The 19,215-nt window shown below is 35.4% G+C and overlaps 1 long non-coding RNA gene across 2 annotated transcripts in view; it reads right to left on the bottom strand.

Moving 5' to 3' along the window:
• LOC107089996 overlaps positions 1-19,215 on the bottom strand; it is a 25,133-nt gene that overhangs the window by 4,283 nt on the left and 1,635 nt on the right. Inside the window, exon 2 of one of the 2 annotated variants that reach the window (XR_001481460.1) lies at positions 8,778-8,903. This is a non-coding gene — a long non-coding RNA (uncharacterized LOC107089996). Of the gene's footprint in view, positions 1-8,777; positions 9,282-19,215 lie in introns of both variants that reach the window. The other variant, XR_001481459.1, reaches the window with a different exon arrangement.

Below are 19,215 nucleotides of genomic sequence, written 5' to 3' on the forward strand. Positions count from 1 at the left end.
AAATACTTCTCTTCTTTGTCTATGAAACTAATGAAAGTATTGTGATAACACTCACATAAAAAGCAACAATGACAATTGGGGCCAAAACAATTAATCAGATTAATCGTGATTAATCCATTATTGAAATACTCATCAACTAATTTAGTAATCGATTAATCGTTAACTGGAGTTTAGAGACTTTAAAATATGCCTTTAGGGAAAAGATCAACCAACCCTCGAACGCAGAATTATACAAAAATTTTAAAGAAAATACATAAACATTTCACATATGAAAAAAAAAAGCCTTTTCATCTGTCACTATGCTATATCCAGTAGTCCTTAAGTGGAATTGTTTGTGTCACCTATTTTAATTTCGTAAAAAGTCATCTTTAAGGATTTTTTTGCTATTCGGTTATTAATTGATTAATTGAAAAAATAATCAACAGATTATTCGATTTGCAAAATAATTGTTAGTTGCAGCCCTAATGAAAATGTACGTGTACCCTTCAAGCGCTATGTGAACCTAAGGGACTGTCTGCCAAAATTTGTCAAAGAGTGTAACATCTTTGCTTAAACTGAGAAATTTATGATTTTACCTGATGAAACAAATCCTTGAAATCCAAATGCACCATATTTTTATGGGATCCTCGGTCCAGTCAAACCTCAAAAACTCGGTTGCGAACGTTTTAAACATTTTTTTCTCTTTTCAACAGCGTTTCAAGAAATTAGCTCAAATTGATTTAGAAATACAGTTTGACCTGGAAATTAGTTTGCATACTTTTATTTTGTCCCGGTTGGATTATTGTTTTAGATTTTCTACCTGTTTTCATAAATCTGCTGTCAATTGCGTACAAAGGGTGCAGAATACTGCAGCAAGGCTTTTTACAGGGATTAGCAGAAGAGCTCATATTACTTCTGTCTTAGCTTCACTTTACTGGTTGCAGATTAATTTTAGGTTTTATTTTAAACTTCTTTTATGAACTGTTAAAGTTCATCATGATAAAATTAATTAGAATGTTCACTTTGCTTCCTTTTTACATATTCTTTTTAGAACATTGTGATTTTATCTGTGAAAGATGCATTATAAGTTATAATTACCCTTACTTACCTAATTTTCCTAAATGGTTTCATATGCTTGCACAAGAAGAGCCCTTTTATTTCCTCTCCTCAGTAAGAATGTGCAGAACTGCCAAGACAACTACTGAATAAGTAAAAAAAAAAAACAAAAACAAACAAAAAAACAAGCAGTGAAAGACTTAATTCCTAATTTTGACCCACAAATGTCCACATTTTTTCGGTTTTGTCAAGATAATGAGACATTTTAGCAGTTCCTGATACGGCCAGTGACAGCCAGGGGTGATAAGGGGGTTGACAAAGTAAATAGCTGGGATTAGGTCAGCAGGGTGTGCAAAGACAACAAGATGGCCTTTCTCTCTCTCTCTCTCTCATTTTTTTTTTTAGCTCTTTTTGTGTCCACACCTTTTGGAAAATTTCCCATGGGATAAATTCAATCCATCAAGACTACAGGATTTATAATGGAGGCAAAAACATTACAGGTTACTGCATTTGAAATTGGGGGGAAAAAAAGCTTAAAGAACGAGAATTTTTTTATAATTGGATCTAGAGATAACATTAGATAGTGGGGAAACCACAGCAAAGTCTTTTACATTTTAAAGCACAGTTTTGGGAAAAAAGCCAGGAATTCCATGAATACATTCTTTTGTGTCAGAACAAGAAAGCAAGAGTGAAAAGCACTTTAGAAATAAATTTAGAGCTGAATGGGTCTCTCCATTTGTCCCACTCTGCTGGCTTTCCTCCAAACACAGTGTAAGTATCTTTCCACTGCCAACACTTGTCACAGTAAAACATCCATTACAGTTTAGGGCTTAGAAGGAGCATGAGGATAAGGACTGGCTAACGAGAAACCTCATGCATCAGCACAGAATCTCCTTATTTCCCACAAGATTACCAATTATAGATTAATCTCCAGCCTCACCGGTTTAATGACAGGGCTTTTTCTCTATGACATCTGAGCACTAACCATGTGATACCACAGAATGACTGCCACACATGAGAAGATTCAGATTGGGAGAAAATGTTTGAGGAGCAAACCGGACTGACTGCTGAAATGTCCACAGAATATGGACGGAGAATAGAGAGCCAGCCAGTCCCACCAAAAGGCAACCTAAATTTACTTTTACTATCAAGCCACTTTTTTTTCCTCTGCCAAGGAGGTTATGTTTCATTGGTGTTGATTTGTCTGTTCTCTAAATAGCAAAAACAGTTAAGGAGGAATTTTGCTGAAATTTTCAGAAATTTCAGCGATGATCTAGATCCCAGTCTGGATCCAGGATTCTTTATATATCTGTGAACAAAGAAAAAAGTCAACTTAACTGATTACTTCATTTTCCTTTGCCTATAATTTTTTCAATAATGGGCTGTTTACAGATTTTTTTCCTTTTTTGTCCAAGTCTTAGATGATTTTACTTTATAAATGTGGTTAGACTTTGTTTCCAAATGCCAAACGGTGAACTTTTTTAGTACAAAAGTCATTTATGATGTCTTTAAAGTCTAATTTATTCACAAGCTGATGCTCTACAGACAGCATTGCCAGATCACTGAACATTTCCTGGGACATCCTAGAGCGCAGGTAGTTTCTTATTATCTTCATTTTACTGAACGCCTGCTCACCTCCAGCCAGTCAAGGTAGAGAGAGGAAAATATGTTGCAGGTTCTTCCATTTCCAATAAAAAATGTTTGTGTGCATAGTTTCTTTGATGCCCTGGAAACATTTCATAGCTTTCTGTATTTTATGTTGGATATTTTCATTCCATCTATTAAATTTAGTGCACTAGTCGATCTTTTCTCTTCTTCATACTGTAAGAGAACAGCAAGCATGGCAGGCAAAATATGGCCTTTTTTTGACCAGCTGTTTATCAGCTAGTCCCTAACAAGTTTGTTCCTTGCATTTTTGGAGGTAGAATAGGTTAGATACTTTGGGAATTATCTGCCCTCTGAATTTGCTGGCAGTTCATTTGCCATCTCTGAGAAATCTCTTCCTTTTTGCCATTACAAACATTCACTTGATTTGGCTTAGTGGAACAAACCAGTTTAAAGTTCCGCAGTTCTCCTGGTGTCATGTCATGTTTCTGCCTCTCAAGTGTCGAGTCTCTCTGCTGGACTCATGGAACCCTCAACCTGCCGGAACGCTCTATGGATTCCTGAAACCCTAAACAGAACCCCTGACCAGGCTACGAACTCCTGGATCTCAGTACTGACCTGTTCTGATCTGTTTCCCTGACCTGGCTCGGACACCGGCCTGTTCATCGTAGGCTGCTGCATCGGGGACACTCAATGGAGGCTCAGCGCTGCATCTCGTGGGCAGTGTATCGGATGGGTCCTGCCTCACCCTAGGGGATGGACTGAACTGTTAAACCAGAGTGCTATTGATGGTGGCGCCCCGTTTCCCCCTGCAGCCGCTGTGTATCCGCAGATCTTCAGCTCTGCTTGTTCTGTTATGTTGAATAACGTGTTAAATTTATACGTTTTGGAACTTTCCCACTGTCTGTCTCGCCTGAATACTGGGTCCTACATTCTGGGTTTTATGACAGAAAGAGGCATTTTCTGTCAACTTGGTACTAAAGTTTATCATAATGTGGGGCTTTCGATGAAGTCTACAGGGACTCTAACTACAAAGGTTGGTCAGATAATTGACTAAGATTGAGTTTTTTAGCAACAAGCACTGTGTTTTGAACTCCAAGGAAATAAAAAACATATGTGAAAACTGTTAGTAAAATATGTTATTTCCAATGTGAAGTGCAAAAGAAGACGATTTACGTTGTGGCTGTGTTTCTCTCAAAAAGGCTTACGGGAAAATTTGAGCAATGATGAAGTGTCTTTTGGAGAGAAACCGGTCAGTATTCTGAATAGGTCTTTTGACCGTTGTGCAAAAATAAATGTTAATGATCACCAGTCTGTCTATTACTATCTGGTAAAAAAGTAAAGAAAATTAAGTCTGCAGCACCAAAGGATAATATTAGGGTTTTAATGCTTACTCTAACAAATGTGAAAAACAATTTCTACATCTATTCAGTGGTCATTTAACCCACTCCAAATAAATGTTGTCAAGCTCAAAATTACATCATCAAAATTGTTCAGATAGGTTGTTTCTGCTACACAACAGTATGGTAGAACAATATCTTCTTTTTCTAGTACCTGCTCTCCCAAACCAAACCCTCTCTCTCTCTCTCTTCACTGCTCCTCTTGCTGCTTGGCCCAAAGCAGAGTTTGGTTGGACTCGACCTTTTCCTCCCTTCCTGTTTTCCCTTTAGTTAAGAATATCAACAAAGTTAAAAATTTAACTGATAGAAATAAAAACATTATGTATTTCAATATCATGTTTCAAGGAGTTTTATTTGTCAATTCAACACATTAACATTAAATGAAACTAAATTTGTTTCCATGATTCCAGAGCACCCGGATGTCAAAGAATATAGTAGTAAAACTAGCTAATAATAACTATAATATTAAACAACCTGGATAGATATACAAATTTAATGAATGTCAGTAGGTATGTAAGATAAAATAGTCTAATACATTATAGCAGTATTAGATAAAAATGGAGAATTTTAAGGCTTTTTTTAAGAACCAGGGTGACTCTTGAAGTAAGGGCATGTTACCAAAGAAATTATTATTATTTTGAAAATTAACCAGATGTTTTATTTTGTTTCTGCACCCGACTTCCTGTCCCACGCAATCTGCCTTCTTATTGCTTTCTGCTCTGGTATCTAGCAGAAATATAAACCGGTTCAAGATCCAACACTGCCAAACCAACGCCGAATAAAGGTTTCACTTTCAGCTGAAGACCTCACTAACATATCAATCGCATAATGAATGTTGGTTCAGACAAATTGACTGACAAGCGGTACAGACATAGTTAAATAAAGCTTTGATGTCCCGTTTTTGTCTGCCACTTTTGGCTTTTCAAAACAAAAAAACATCTCGCGGTTTAAAGGGAGACCAAGATCATCGTCCTAAAGTCAGTTTCACTGCAATTTATTTTAGCTTAAGCCTATATCACAATTTAAGCAATTAATAAATTATTTAACTGAGGTTCTGTCCTCGGTGGTAGTTACAGCCCTGCCTGTAAGTCAAAATAAGTCGGGACATCTAAAAATATCAAACAAAAAAAAAACAGTCCTGGCAGACAAACTTATGATTGATCAGCACAATATAACAAGGTTTATTTTACTTCCTTTTTGTTATTTGTTTTCTTTATCTCTGCACCACTAAATATACCTTGTATAATACTCAAATGAGTCAGCACAGGAAGTAACAAGTTCTCCTCTACAGTGGCCACTCTACTTGCAGCAGTTGGAGGAAAGCATTTTCCTTCTTTTTGGCACTGCCACTGCTTGAAAACAAAGCTGCTCTTATTTTTTAGCACACAAGGCAGTGGTCCTCCGTAGTTGGTGGACTTAGATAAAACAGGGGTAAAATTCCCTGTAGAGAAAGAAACTGTTCAGGAAAGAGGGCAATCATTTAGGTGGGCTAACATTTACCTTCTTTTATTGCAAGATTCTTATCAAAAGATTAAGGTTTAGTCTGAACAGAGAGCCCAACAAAACATGGCCTCTTTGCTTGCATGTTAAGAACCAGACCAGCTTTGCTATGAGTATTTCAAGCTTTCCTGTAGTAAAACAAAATATATAGGCATTGGAAAAACTAACACAAAGAAAAAAGGGTTTTATTAAAAAAAAATAAAAAAAAATGTAGAGCTAGAAAAAGTACCAACTTCACATGGTATTTTAGAGATTCATTAGTTAATTTAAACTTTGTTTAGAAGTTCACATAATTAACTTTAACTCAAACTAACTCAATTATGATTCAAAAGGACTTACAGTAGTCAAAGCAATATGAAAAAGTCAACATCTCAACAGAAACAAGAATGCCAGTATGAAACGGTAAAACCATTTTTTCCTTCAAACAGTAACTCAAGGAAATGTAACTGAGTAAATATAATAAGGTACTACCGGTACCTACTTCTGAACACTAGTGATGGTTACTGTGGGAGGGAAAGGTACTACTGAAGTTTTTTTCAGTAGATTTTGTTTATTTCTAAGATAATAATTTAAATTCTGAGATCTACTTTTTGATGCTTCTGTCAATTGGAAACATAAAATATTTTCCAATTACAAACAAGCTGGAAATGCTTTGTTACATGCATGTTGAGAAGTATGAACAATTCTCTACTGTTTCCTACATTATTTTTTGCTTATGTCACGTGAATCAAAATGTACTATAATCCATCCATCCATCCATCCATCCATCCATCCATCCATCCATCCATCCATCCATCCATCCATCCATCCATCCATCCATCCATCCATCCATCCATCCATCCATCCATCCATCCATCCATCCATCCATCCATCCATCCATCCATTCTGTAATGCTTATCCCAAGCGGGCATCGAGAGGGGTGCTGGTGCCTTTCTCCAGCTGTCTACGGGCGAGAGGTGGTTACACCCTGGCCAGCTATACTGGCGTGGTATACTTGATCCCACTGTACTATAATGGGTCCCACAATTTTTATGCATTAGTTCACCACATAGGTCTTAATATACAACATCGTTTAAAAAAAAAAGTAATATTTCAAGCAGATTTCTATAGATTAACCTAAACTTTTTTTTCTAATTACCTCCTGCATTGGTACAGTAAATTTCTCCCTGGTCATTTTTGACGTTTTCTGATGAAGGGAAATGTGTAAAGCTACACCATTCTAGGCGAAATCTAAGAATGGTGTAGTAATGCATTTTCCCATCATTGTATCATGTCAACTTTTTAAAAACTTTCTATAGGGATCTTATCCCTGAAAAGAGAGTGGTCAGACTGTAGATGACTTGTCAAAGTAGGTGATAGCTTACGAGGATATCAGTTTTTATCACAACATCATCAGGCAATAGTTTGCGACCCACACCAGGATGCTGTTGGAGTTCCTCCCACCCTACTTCCTATTTCTATTACAGGCTGCCATGCATACAGTGCGTGATAACATCACAGCAGAAGCCTGCAAAGACTTGATAAGACAGTCTAAAATTCTCTTTCCAAACTGCATAGCAAGAGAAGATATTTATTTTGATCTGGATTAGAAGATGTGGCTCAACAAACATTAACATTAGGAGGTGTAGGAAGACTGCACTATAATTCCAACATGACTGCATCACAGTTTTCACTAAGTAGATTGTCCTATGTTGTTTACATTTCTACTCTACTTTTATTTCTTTATTTAAGGCTGTGCTGCAATTTTTCTCTTAAGAAATTACAGTACAAACAGTAAATAAGTAAATATAAATATAAAATATAAATATAAAAGTCTTTTGAAATAAATCTCTAATATCGTCCCAGAAATAACTTAGTATCTACAGAAATTGCCATCAAAACTTTAGCCATAGTTTAGGTTCACAGTATGGGTTAGGGTGAGGTTATGGCTAACACTGTACTATGGAGGATTACAAGAACATCTATCCATAGTACAATGTTATAATGACTACATGACTAATCCGCTGTAATATTAATTCAACTGACACCAGCACTCATTTTGATGGCATTAACATGTTCGTTTACTAGGGTTTTGCTATTTGTATGATTTGTTTTGAGAAATGCATTTACTGTTAGCAAATATTGAGGATGGCTCGAGAAATGCACAGTACAAAGGAGACCAAGAAAAACTAAATACAAAAGCAGTCAAAATTCTTTGACAATGATCAATTTAGTACCAAATGTTGAAGTGGCTCAAGTCGGACCCTTTGGAAGATTGGGACAAAGCTAAGATTAAGTGAACAGATGTACAGTACACAATATCAATATAATCGGAGTACAACGTTAACATAAAATGTCTCTGGTTTTGTTGTATGTTGATCCAATGATATGATGAGTGTGTCTGTATTGCAATTATCTCTGCAAAAAATGGATCAGGGATAGATGAAGGACAATTGCCTTATGCCGCAGCATGTACATTAATTGTATCCAGGCTGTGCTCCCCATCGCACAGGGACTTTTCTTGTCAAGGTGTTCAGTGACATCCATAGAAACGCAGACTGTGGAAGAACCACAGCGCTGGTATTATTCAGCCTAAGAGCTGCATTCAACACTGCTGATTACTGTATTATATTAGATCGCCAGGAAAGTTGGATCACCCTTTTTTGTACGTTAGTGTGGTTTAAATCCTCAATGAAAACAGGACCTTTTTTGTCTCAGTAGTTAAGTTTACATTATAGTTCACAAAAATTAAATGGGAAGTTCCCCAAGTGACCACCGTGGGGGCTCTCCTATGTTTTTATGCCTTCCCTAAGTCAGATCTTAATAAACAACAACATGATTTACTATAACTATGCAGATAACACACAGCTGTACATCTCGATATCTCAGGTGACTATGAACCTATACAAGCGCTGGGTAAATGCATATAAAAAATCAACACATGAATGTGCAAAAGTTTTCTTCAGTTGAGTCAGGAGAAAACTACCATGATAATTTTTGGACAAAAAGAAGAGTGTTCAAATGCTAGAGAAAAGCGTTCACTAATACAGCTACAAGCCAAATCTGCAAAATCTCAGGCAAAGGACCCAAAATTCAGCCAGACACAATAGTGAACATTTTAAAAATGTATTCAAAGAGTTCAGCCAACGCTGCACAAACATTTCAGTATGGGAGACAGGAATCTCTGAGAAAAAGAGAACGGGTTAGTTACTAAATTGATTCTATATTTAAGCACATCAACCAGAAAAAAGGCCTAACCTTCTCAGGATCCGTGTTGACTGGAAGGGAGATGTTCTCGGTTCCTCAGCAGATATCAGAGCGGCATTTGGTTTTGCTTGACATCACTGCAGGTTTGGATCACTCCAAAACAGGGTTTAGTGATGCCTGATTGAGACAGATAAACAGAGTAATGGTACTTCTCAGTTTTAGCTTTCCAGGGGGGAGATAGTGCCCATTTTTCAAGGAGACAGAAAATGGGTCAGAGCAGACAGAACAGAGCCAGGCAGAGGGATCCAAGGGGTAGGCAAGAATCCAGAATCTTTTCACAGAAAGAGCGTAAGAAACCATGGAGTCACAATCAGGCTTAAGGTGCATTCACACCTAACATGTTCTGAAAGAATCTGATTTAAATGCAAAGGTACAGCGAAGGTGTCAAACAGTGTCGAGAAGTCCTGCGGTACAGTATGTCCGTGCATCGGGAGCAGTGTATCCGAGCGTCAGAGCATCCCACTCTTCCAGTGCTTGACGGTTGAGTTCAGAAATCTGAAATTGTGCAGAAGGATGAGGAGCATCAACCAATCAGAAAAGCTAATCCAGGTGTATTTGAGGACACAGACATTATATGGAAGCCGTGATTTCTTCTGCAGAGCTGTCTGCAATTGAAAAATAAGATAAAGGGGTTGAACTCCACAGGCTTTTAAAAAAGCCAGGGAATGGATTACTGTATGTCCAAGGAAAAGAGTGCGACCTATGATCATTCTTACTCCACTAAAACATTTTTTAATGAACTGTGGCAAAACACTATATAAATACCTAAATTAACCAAAAATATTAATTTTTTTTTTTACCACAGACCTTAAAAAATGTACATTGTCATTTTAGTCACTCAGAATGCAGTGGGGAATCCCAAATTACGTGGCCGGCTTCAAACAGCTTTCACTATAGAATCGATTGATTGGTTGATTGACTTTATTAAAGTCACATTGGAGAAATTTACTCGTTATATCAGCTTAAACTTTTTCTACTAGAACTTTAGACCTTCCCAGCTCCTCCAGAGGAAACATAGGCCTATTGGCCACTGTTATGATGTATGCTCCCCTTGCCCAACCTCTCAGTTTAAATCAGGGTTCCTTAATTCTGGTCCTTGAGGTTAGGTGTCCTGCACTTTTTAAATGTGCCTCAAGGACTGCGATTGGAACCTTGGTTTAAATGGACTGCAAAGGTTGCCTACACTCCATTTCAGGATAGTAGATTGAAAATGCTCTTTAAGATATTGTAAAAAAAAAAAAAAAAAAGTAACCCTGCTAATACTTGTAACTCTTACCCCGACTTGTCTTCCGTGTTGGTCTTCATGGTTCAGTTTGTTCTTTTATATTTAGTTAGAAACCGTGTAGGCCTTCACAGAGTAGTTGTTACGGTATCCTAATGGGGTTTGAACTTTTAGACAACAGTACATCAAACATTTTGACTTTTCTTTTCCAAAAAGTGTTTTGACATTCATAAATAAGGTTCCTTTCGTCTTAGCAAATACAAGTTACATGTTTTTTGATCTATCACAGACAAATATTAAACCTTTTCATTTCTAAGTGATCATTGTAAACTGATCAAGAACAATGTATAGTTTGACAAGGCCCTTACTAAAAAAAATCACCAATTATTTAGAATTTTTTATCTTTCCAACTACTTCTTCATTCATGCATTTTTTTAAAGAATATACATTTTACTTAAGATCTTAGTTTGTTACATAGTTTTTATTAAAGAGCCCTAAATAACTACATTAATATGTCAAAGGTTGTGAAACAGCTTACGGTGCAGAAATATGGAAACAACTGCAATTTTAATTTAAATTTCTTGCAGAGGATTCTTTAGAATTCTTTATTTTAAGATGGGCATAAACAAAATATAGCTCTTCCAAGTTAGTGACTTTAAAGAAAGTTCAGTTGGAGAAAACTGTGAGAGCGTAACCAGCTCATAAGAGATAATTCATATGTTTGTGTTTTGGCTCCTTTCTAGCTAAACTGTAAACTCCCACTGCGAGCCTCAGAGCACATCTGTGGCATCTCAAAAAAGGAGGGTTTACGTGCAAACTTTAAATAAAATCACTCTCAAACCCTCCATTTAAGCTTCTCCCGGTCTAACCAAATCAGTGGTTTAGGAACAAAAATACTGAAAACAACTCTCTGACTGAACAAACCCCAAGTGCCATATACAACATGGTACTGTGGGCCTGGAAAACACGTCAACAGTTTATCAGATAGACCACCATAGTAAACTAGTAGGGAAGCTGTTTTTTTATGGTATTAGTTCTTAAATTGTGATGTTCCTCTGATTTTTACGAAGCACTTTGATCTTTTTACCCTTATTTTAAAACCATTTGTCAATTTCTAGCAGAGAAGTTTGGCATGTCCCCCTTTAGAGAGTTTTCTCCACAAGCAGCGCAATGATTCATTCAGCAACCACTCCCACTGACATATCTGCCATGTATGTTCTTGACTTCTTTACAGGGTCTCTGAATGACATCATAATGATCTCCTTTCTTCAAAGTTTTGAGGTTAATTTACAGCCTTACACTCTCTGAAGTAAATCTGTGTTGACAGATATATTGGAAGTTATGAGGAGACTCACCCTTCACTCCATTCTAATTTTAGTTTTGGGTATAACAATGTGGCAGGCTTGGGCCATTTTCTACAAATCTGTGTCCCCCTCTACAAATTACTACACTTGCACAAAGAGTGCAGCTATTCCAACAACAAACATAAAAGAATGGTAACTGTCAGAACATCTGTGGGGTTTAAAAATGCTTCCTTGTTGTTTCTCTCAAAGAAGTGTGAGGAATTACAGTACAGTGCAGTACTTCCCCACCAGCACTAATCCCCTTCTAATGGCCAGAGGAAGCAACAGACCCCAAGAGACTGACAACCGAGGATTAAAAACATTAAATCCATTGCCATGATAAAGATAAATAAAGTGACCTAAAATTATTTTAAAGATGTTGTGTGTTTAGACATCTAACTGATGACATTTTATAAGTCTCATGATAATAGGTGGAGAAAATATATAAAGCTTCACCTTGAAACTATGCATTCCTGAAGGGGAAGAGATCACCAATGATTTTCCTTGCAGAAGTGACTGACTGAGGCTTCTGGGCTGGTTTGAATCAGTGACTCCAAAAACAAACACAGCTCTCCCTAGTGGCCTAAGGTTAAACCAATAGTTTCGAAACAGTATTTGGCCTCACTATAGTCTGATGAGTTATTTTGCTCTGAACAGATGAGAGAAAAAGATGGGCAAATTTGTCAATATTTCAGGACTCTCCATGTGAGCAAAGCTAAGTTTGCTCATACTTTAGTCTAAATCTGAACTTCTTTCCTGTGTTCAGGCAGTTTGGGTCATCATTTAAAGGAGACATGTAGGGGAAAGTTTGCCGATATATTAAAGCATGTTTAGAGAAAACCAGAGGTATTTGAATCATGCAGAGTGCATTGAAAGGAAAAGTTGAAATCAAAAAAGGCAGAATGGTAGGTGAGATCTACAGTACCAAATACTTAAAAAAAATCTACTCAAATTAATAGTCTAGACTGTGTTCAAACTGTTTCCTTTGCTTTTTTTTAAAAATAAAGACAATACAGTTCTTATAGCTGTAAGGGATTCTAACAGATTCAGAGGTTGATAGCATAATTATAGAATCTAAAACTTGTAAAAAAACAACGATTATTGCCAAATGTAGTGGAGTTTTACTCATGAATTGGTCTTGCTGGGCTACTGCAGCTAAAAGAAGTGGTGCAGGACCTCAAAGCTGATACCCTGATAAAAAGAAGGGAAGAATTAGAATGCAAACAGAAGGTTTCCTTTTTTCTTTATCTTTATTATGTTTGAAGTACATGATATTTGTGTAAAACATACCCTTGAATTTTTACATTTAAATCATTGCCCTTAATTGCTAAATTATTTTGTTAAGCTGGGCATAAGCTGTATGATTTTTTTTTTTTTTTTTTCCTTTTCAGACAGATTTTCTAGTCGTGGAGAATTCTTCGATTGGGCCTAGTTTCAGCCTGGTGCGTCATGTAGTGTACAGGGGGTAACGAGGGCCGATCAGCCTCTCATGACCACCTCCCGACCAGGAAATGTAAGGTCGGGAGGAAATCAAACATGTCTGAAATTCGGTCAGCCGTCGTAAACCTTCGTCGTACAGTTTGAGCTGTAGTTGCATGCAATGATTGAAAATATCTCACAGTGTATGCCCGGCTTTAGGGGATCTGTCCTTCCATCTACCTAATCGTCCAGACATTTATAACCATTTAAAGTCTGATGCAACAAACAACATGCAGGATATTTTATATTTTTATTTATAGTTATTCATTGGATGCATTTGGCAAAATATTGATGTAAAAATTGTATTGATACATTATTATATTGATACATTTTATTCTAACCTATTAATTTTTAAATGAGTTATTACATCTACATGGACTTAGCATTTTACTTTCTGCATTATGATTACATTTAGATTATTATATTTCCAAATATTTTCTTTCTGGCTAAATATTATGTTCATAATACAGCTCAAAAGGGAGTCGCTGAAGGTACAGGTACTGTAGATGCCCAGAACTTTACACAAAATGAAGAATGTATAAAGGGAAGGTGTGAGGTAATATGCAAGTTTCAAGGTTTCTACCAATCCCAAACGTTTTGTATTAACATTGCCAATCTTTCAGGAAACCCTGGTAAATTAAAAAAGATCATTTGAAGAGGAGGGTGCTTTTCTTAACCTTTTGGCAACCTGAATTTGATCACTACAAACTGCATCCATCAGCTGCACTTAATGTATTGACATTCATTTAGTATAATCTGCTTTGTGAAGCCAGTGCTGTAATAAAGAATAAGCATGCATGAAACAGGTGCAACAAATTAAAGAATTTGAATTACTTTGTTTATTTCAAACATTTCACAAAGTTTAAACAAATGTTTGCAAGAAAGGCTCTTGATAAATGAAACCCATTGCTTAATTCTGTTTTAGAGATGTTGCTGTTAAATAGTATCAATGTTAATTCATTAGCATTTCAAGTCAAAGATTTCTCCTGTGCAAGAGCTGTTAATTAGATGTGATAATCAAGGACCAAAGCATTTTCTGAGTCTTTTGGGGCTGAACAAACACTTGACTTGATGTTACTGGCTTTAGTGGCAGTTTTGTAAAGACCTAGCCTTTTTAAACCCATTCTAAAGCCTCATTTGAAGTTTTGTAACTATTTGGCATTTTCTTAAAGGAGGCAAGATGATGATGATGTTTTAAAAGATTGGTTATCAAGCAGGTTGCACATAAAGACTAATTTAGGACAAAGTAAAAGTAATTTTTTAAAGGAAATGGGTTAAATCTTAAATCAGTTTTTAAACAATAAAACTAGGAAAAAATGTAACCCTTTCCTGACATACATGTTTACATCTGCACAACTCCAATCTCTTGGAACGTAATTTATTCATTAATGTGAAAAAATGAAGGATGTGCTGCTGATTTTATTCATGCAACAAATAGTTATATTTCTCTCAGGACTGTAAACATCATGATTGGTAATTTTCCTGAATATTTGTTCTCCTCTTCCAATATTTATGTTCTCTGTAATGGACAGCAGGTTCTGTGAACATCCATTGGTCAAACCAAAAAATGTTGAATCTTTAATCGCCTATGCTAATTCATAATTCAGGGAACCGGGTTAAGAAGCACTCAACTTTTTCCTGAACACACTCTGCTAAATGAAATGGTATGGAAAGTGTGAGGTCATTAACCTGTTACTGATATGTTCCCTCCTAATATTGGGGATAATGCCTTCCAGCCAAGTGTGACAAAAAAGAGGGAGAGCCAACTCCTTCCCATGAAGGTACCGGCTCTTCGTTTTTCAGGAAGCTTCATTTAGAGATGTTAAGATATGAAAAGTTAATATCTTTTCTAATTAGGAGAAATATCCCTTTAAATCGAGAAGAGATTTCAACCCTACAGCTTAAGGGCCCTTACAATAAGAGCAGTTATTCTACAATTAAACAAACTTATTTAATGGAACGGACTTTGATCTACAAATCAAATAATAACAACACCAATATTACTACTACTACTACTACTAATAATAACAATCATAATAATAATAACTGATTATGTAAGTTAAGTAATAATGGAGCAAAGTGTTGAAGTTTTTGTGATAGACACTACTCATCATATGGTTCTGCCTTTTTGTAGCTTTTTTGTCATGTTATATTAAACTTGTCACATTCTCAAGGGTATTTCTTCTGTAAAGCGTTCCAAGCTAATATTTATATCAATAAAAAAATTATAAGTTTGACAAAAATAATATGTTTATGTAATGTGTTTGTTTGTTAATGCCAAGTGGAAGTCTTTCCTTACAATCGTTATGCCCTAAACCAAAAGAGGAGGGATTTTAATTATCATAATAAAAAAAGTGCAAAAATTTTATTTTAAACTCTGTGAAACCAAAAGGGATAAAATATTATCTACTAACAGCATAAGAGAACATTTGCAAAAAAAATAGAAGCATTTCTGTGTAATTTATCACATCTAATCTATTTTCTTTGATGCAATCTTCCAGAGTGTTTGTCTTTTAAAGACTTATTCCAAATCTTTTTCTGTCTGTTCATTAAGCAAATTCAGCACAATATCAGTGCTTACACAGAGGTAGGTAGACTAGCTTGAAATTTTATTTCAGTAAAACTTCCACTTCTTTAGGATATTTTAACCTAAGTAAAATTAAGTCAATCAAGAAGTTACTCAAGTAAGAGAACAAAAAATAGCATTCAATAAGAAGTATACTTAAAGGTAAATTGGTGCATTTTTGCAATTTTTTTAAAAGACCTGCCCTCATCACTTAAAAAAAAAAAAAAATGCACATGAACAACCCAGTACCCGCACCCGAGAGGGAACACCTATTAAAACTTCTACTCATACACGCTCTGTTTAAAAGTTGCTGTTTGTATCAGTCATACAAGCTTACTTTCCAAAAAGAAGATTTGAAATTTTTTCACTATGTCAGACTCACCACCGGTAAGTGAATATGGGGGTAAGTACATAAACATATCACCAGAATGATTGACAATTAGGAGAACCACTTATTTTGATAATCCACTATACCTTTAAGTAAAGACTGATGATAGCATTTGATTGTATATTCAAAAAATTTGTTATCGAACTGAAAATAGTATAAAGTTCAGGAAAATTCTGGTATTTTCGAGACTAAAATAAAAAATAATGGATATAGAAAAAAAACACAGTTGCAAGATAATACATTTCATAATCTATTATTTTAAACATAAACCTTTTATACATTACCTACTTGTAATAGGTAATGTAAAAGTGAGTACCGCTAATCAAAAAACTCTAACATACATATGTCCATGTCCTAAATAGTATGTGGTTGCATCAGCAATCTTCCACAGTGTGGAATGTAGAGCAGCAGCATATCTGCGGCTAAGAAGAAGAGGTTGATCAGTTCATTAAGAAGTACAGATCTGTCCAGGGATGCCGACTGGACACAGTGCACATGGGGGAAGACATTATTGCAAGAAAAATTATTTAATTGTTGGAAATGTCTCCCAACACATCGAAAAAGCCGTTACAAAACTGGAGAGCTCATTCAGTGACAGGCTGTTGGATCATAGATGCACAAAAAGAGTTCATCTCTTTTAATGTATAATTGTTTAGCATGGTTTTCCTTCCTGAGATGTCTTTATTTTTGTCCTCTGCTACAGATAAACTTTTTAAAGGTTTTATTTAATTTTTATTTTATTTTGTTTGTATTCTTGCCACTATCACACCCGATTCCCCTAATGGGAAATCTGGTATTACTACTGTCCTCATCTTCTTCATTCACTAAAGTAGTGGTGAAAGAATAGTGAAAACATTTCTGTAGAGAAAATTACACATTCTTTCAAAAATTACTCAAGTGAACATATATGGAATATGTAACTAATAACTACCCACCTACGAGTGAGTGTACAGTTTTATGTTACCTATTCTAGGACCTTCTCTAGTATTTTTATAAACCTCCAGAAAACCCTCACACCTTAAACCAAAGTCTGGTCATAATAAAGTGAACCCTCATCTTAAACTTTAGGAGGTGGGTTTAGAGGTATTGTGTGAATTAAGTTGAGGTTCAGGTTAAGGTCAGAGTTAAGATGAATTGGTAATGGATAGGGTAAATGATAGGGTTAAATATTAAAGCAGTAACTAAACTGAAAAGCAGTTAATTTGAAGTTTAAATCCTGGTAAAAATACAAACTTATATGTGTATGTATGTATTTTTTTTTGTATGTTTTAAATTAACTCTAAAAATTACACTATGATAATTGCTTAAATTTGATAATCCATATATATATTTTAGAGGCTGCTGATCTTGCACTACTTATATTTCTATGTTACAATAATCAGTTACTTGCATCCATTCATTGATAAACCTACTTTCAGATGCTAAGTTTTTCAGGATGCATGCTTGATTCGGGTGAGGCTTTAACTCCAGATGCCAATTGATCCTTCAGTCTCTGCTCAATTTTTTTTCTATCTTCCATACAAATCTGCTTTTTCTTGCTCAGTCTTTTGTACCAGAAGGGTTAATGTATTATACAAAGTGTTCAGATTCAGGGATTAGATCACCCCCTCCAATTCCATCAGTCAATTCCTAGTGCTCTCCAGGGCATTCATCATTTTGACAGTTGCAGATAAGGCAATTATTTTCCTCAAGCAACTACAAAATGTAGACAAGTGCTTCTGTGACAGTGTGACTGTTTGAGAGGGGGGAACACAAATATTATTGCAGCAGTCAATGACGGCACGTGTCGCTTGCTACAAAGCGCATGTTCTTTGTAACACAAAGGGAAACATGTTTCCAGCACTTCAAGTGTCCTAATAGTACATTTCATTTCATTTAATGAAATACTGCCTTGTTTTTTTGAAGTTTATAATCGGGTAAATTATTACAGGTTCGCTGATGCACAATGTGTAAAAACAATTAAACTTCAAATTTGAATGCCACTCATTAGTATCCAAAACAGCAGAACCCCAAATGTGAATAAAGATAAAAGACTGAGCTTTTTCTTTTAAGTTTTAATTTCTAAAATGGCCTTTATTTAAAAATAATCCCTAACATCTTATCCTACTCTGAGACATGTCCCTGAGCTTATGTTGAAGCTGAATCAATCTTTTCTGAAGCATTAAGGTAACTTCTTCTCTAGGAGCCCCTAGGGGGCAGCAGAGGACCTTAATTTTAGCAGATGGTACTGCTTAACACTGACTTGCACCACTGTCACTTTACTGCAAAACTCAAGTCAGGGAGCGATTCAGGCAGCTGGTAAATCTTTTCTAGGGAAACTAATAAAGTTTTCTGTAACAAACAAACAAACAAACAAACAGAGAAATATCTGAAAGGAGCCTGAACATAGTTTAAATGAGTGCAGCATACTTAGAGGTAAATGTAACACTGTAAAAATGGAAAAATGAAAAGTCAAGAAGTTAAGTTAGTCAAGGGAAAAAGTTTCTGTTAATTCCTTGAACAGATCTCGGCAGAAGAAATTGTATCAGCTGTTGAATCCTGAATCTGTTTTTCATTTAGAGTACCTCTCTTGTAAGACGTTAGGTCTGGGAATGACAGACTGACATGACTTCTTCCAGTTTCAAGTAAAAAAAAAAAAAGGATTTGTTAGTTGCAATTATTTGTTATTCATTATATCTTATTTAACCTTTACTTAACTAGATAGGTAAGTTAATACCTTATTACAAAATAAATACACTTATTTATTATATGCTTTTTCCACCATGTTTAGCACCTAAAGCTATTAGAGTCATGCTATTATGCATTAGGACCAAAGAGCTTGTTTTCATGAATTTAGCATTCTGTACAGAGAAAGAATAAAAAATAGAAATCTAACTTGGAACCTATTTATTCACCTTATAGCATTTGTTTGTTATTTTTTCTAAAGGTATGTACTTTTTCAAAGATGCATAAGTCTCAGATATTTGTATCAAAATATATACATTTTCAATTATAAGGTTAAGTATTAACACAACTACCAAATAGTACAAATATTTAAAAGCAGTAAACAAATCAGGTATTTTACACCTTAAATATATTTCAGTGTATATTATACATGATCTATGATGGAATGGTGACCTCTGCAGAGCGTTCTCCACTTTTTACCCAAAGTTTGCTGATGGTTGGATTGTTGTATGGGTAAATGATCTATCCAAGAAATGAAATAAGTCCTGAGCTACACAGCCTTACGACGTTTCTTAAGAAGTAGAAAAATAAAACAACAGAAAGAACAAAAAAAACTCAGAATCTATAATAATGAAAATACTATTTAGTATAGTATATACAGTAGTCATGATACAATTAGTGAATATAATCATTCAGTAATTTGCATTTTATAGCAGTATGCAAGTGCATTTATACATATATATGTACCGTATGTGTATATATTTATA

The sequence above is a fragment of the Cyprinodon variegatus genome, unplaced genomic scaffold, assembly GCF_000732505.1.
Source record: "Cyprinodon variegatus isolate N-32 unplaced genomic scaffold, C_variegatus-1.0 Scaffold276, whole genome shotgun sequence".
NCBI lineage: Eukaryota > Metazoa > Chordata > Actinopteri > Cyprinodontiformes > Cyprinodontidae > Cyprinodon > Cyprinodon variegatus.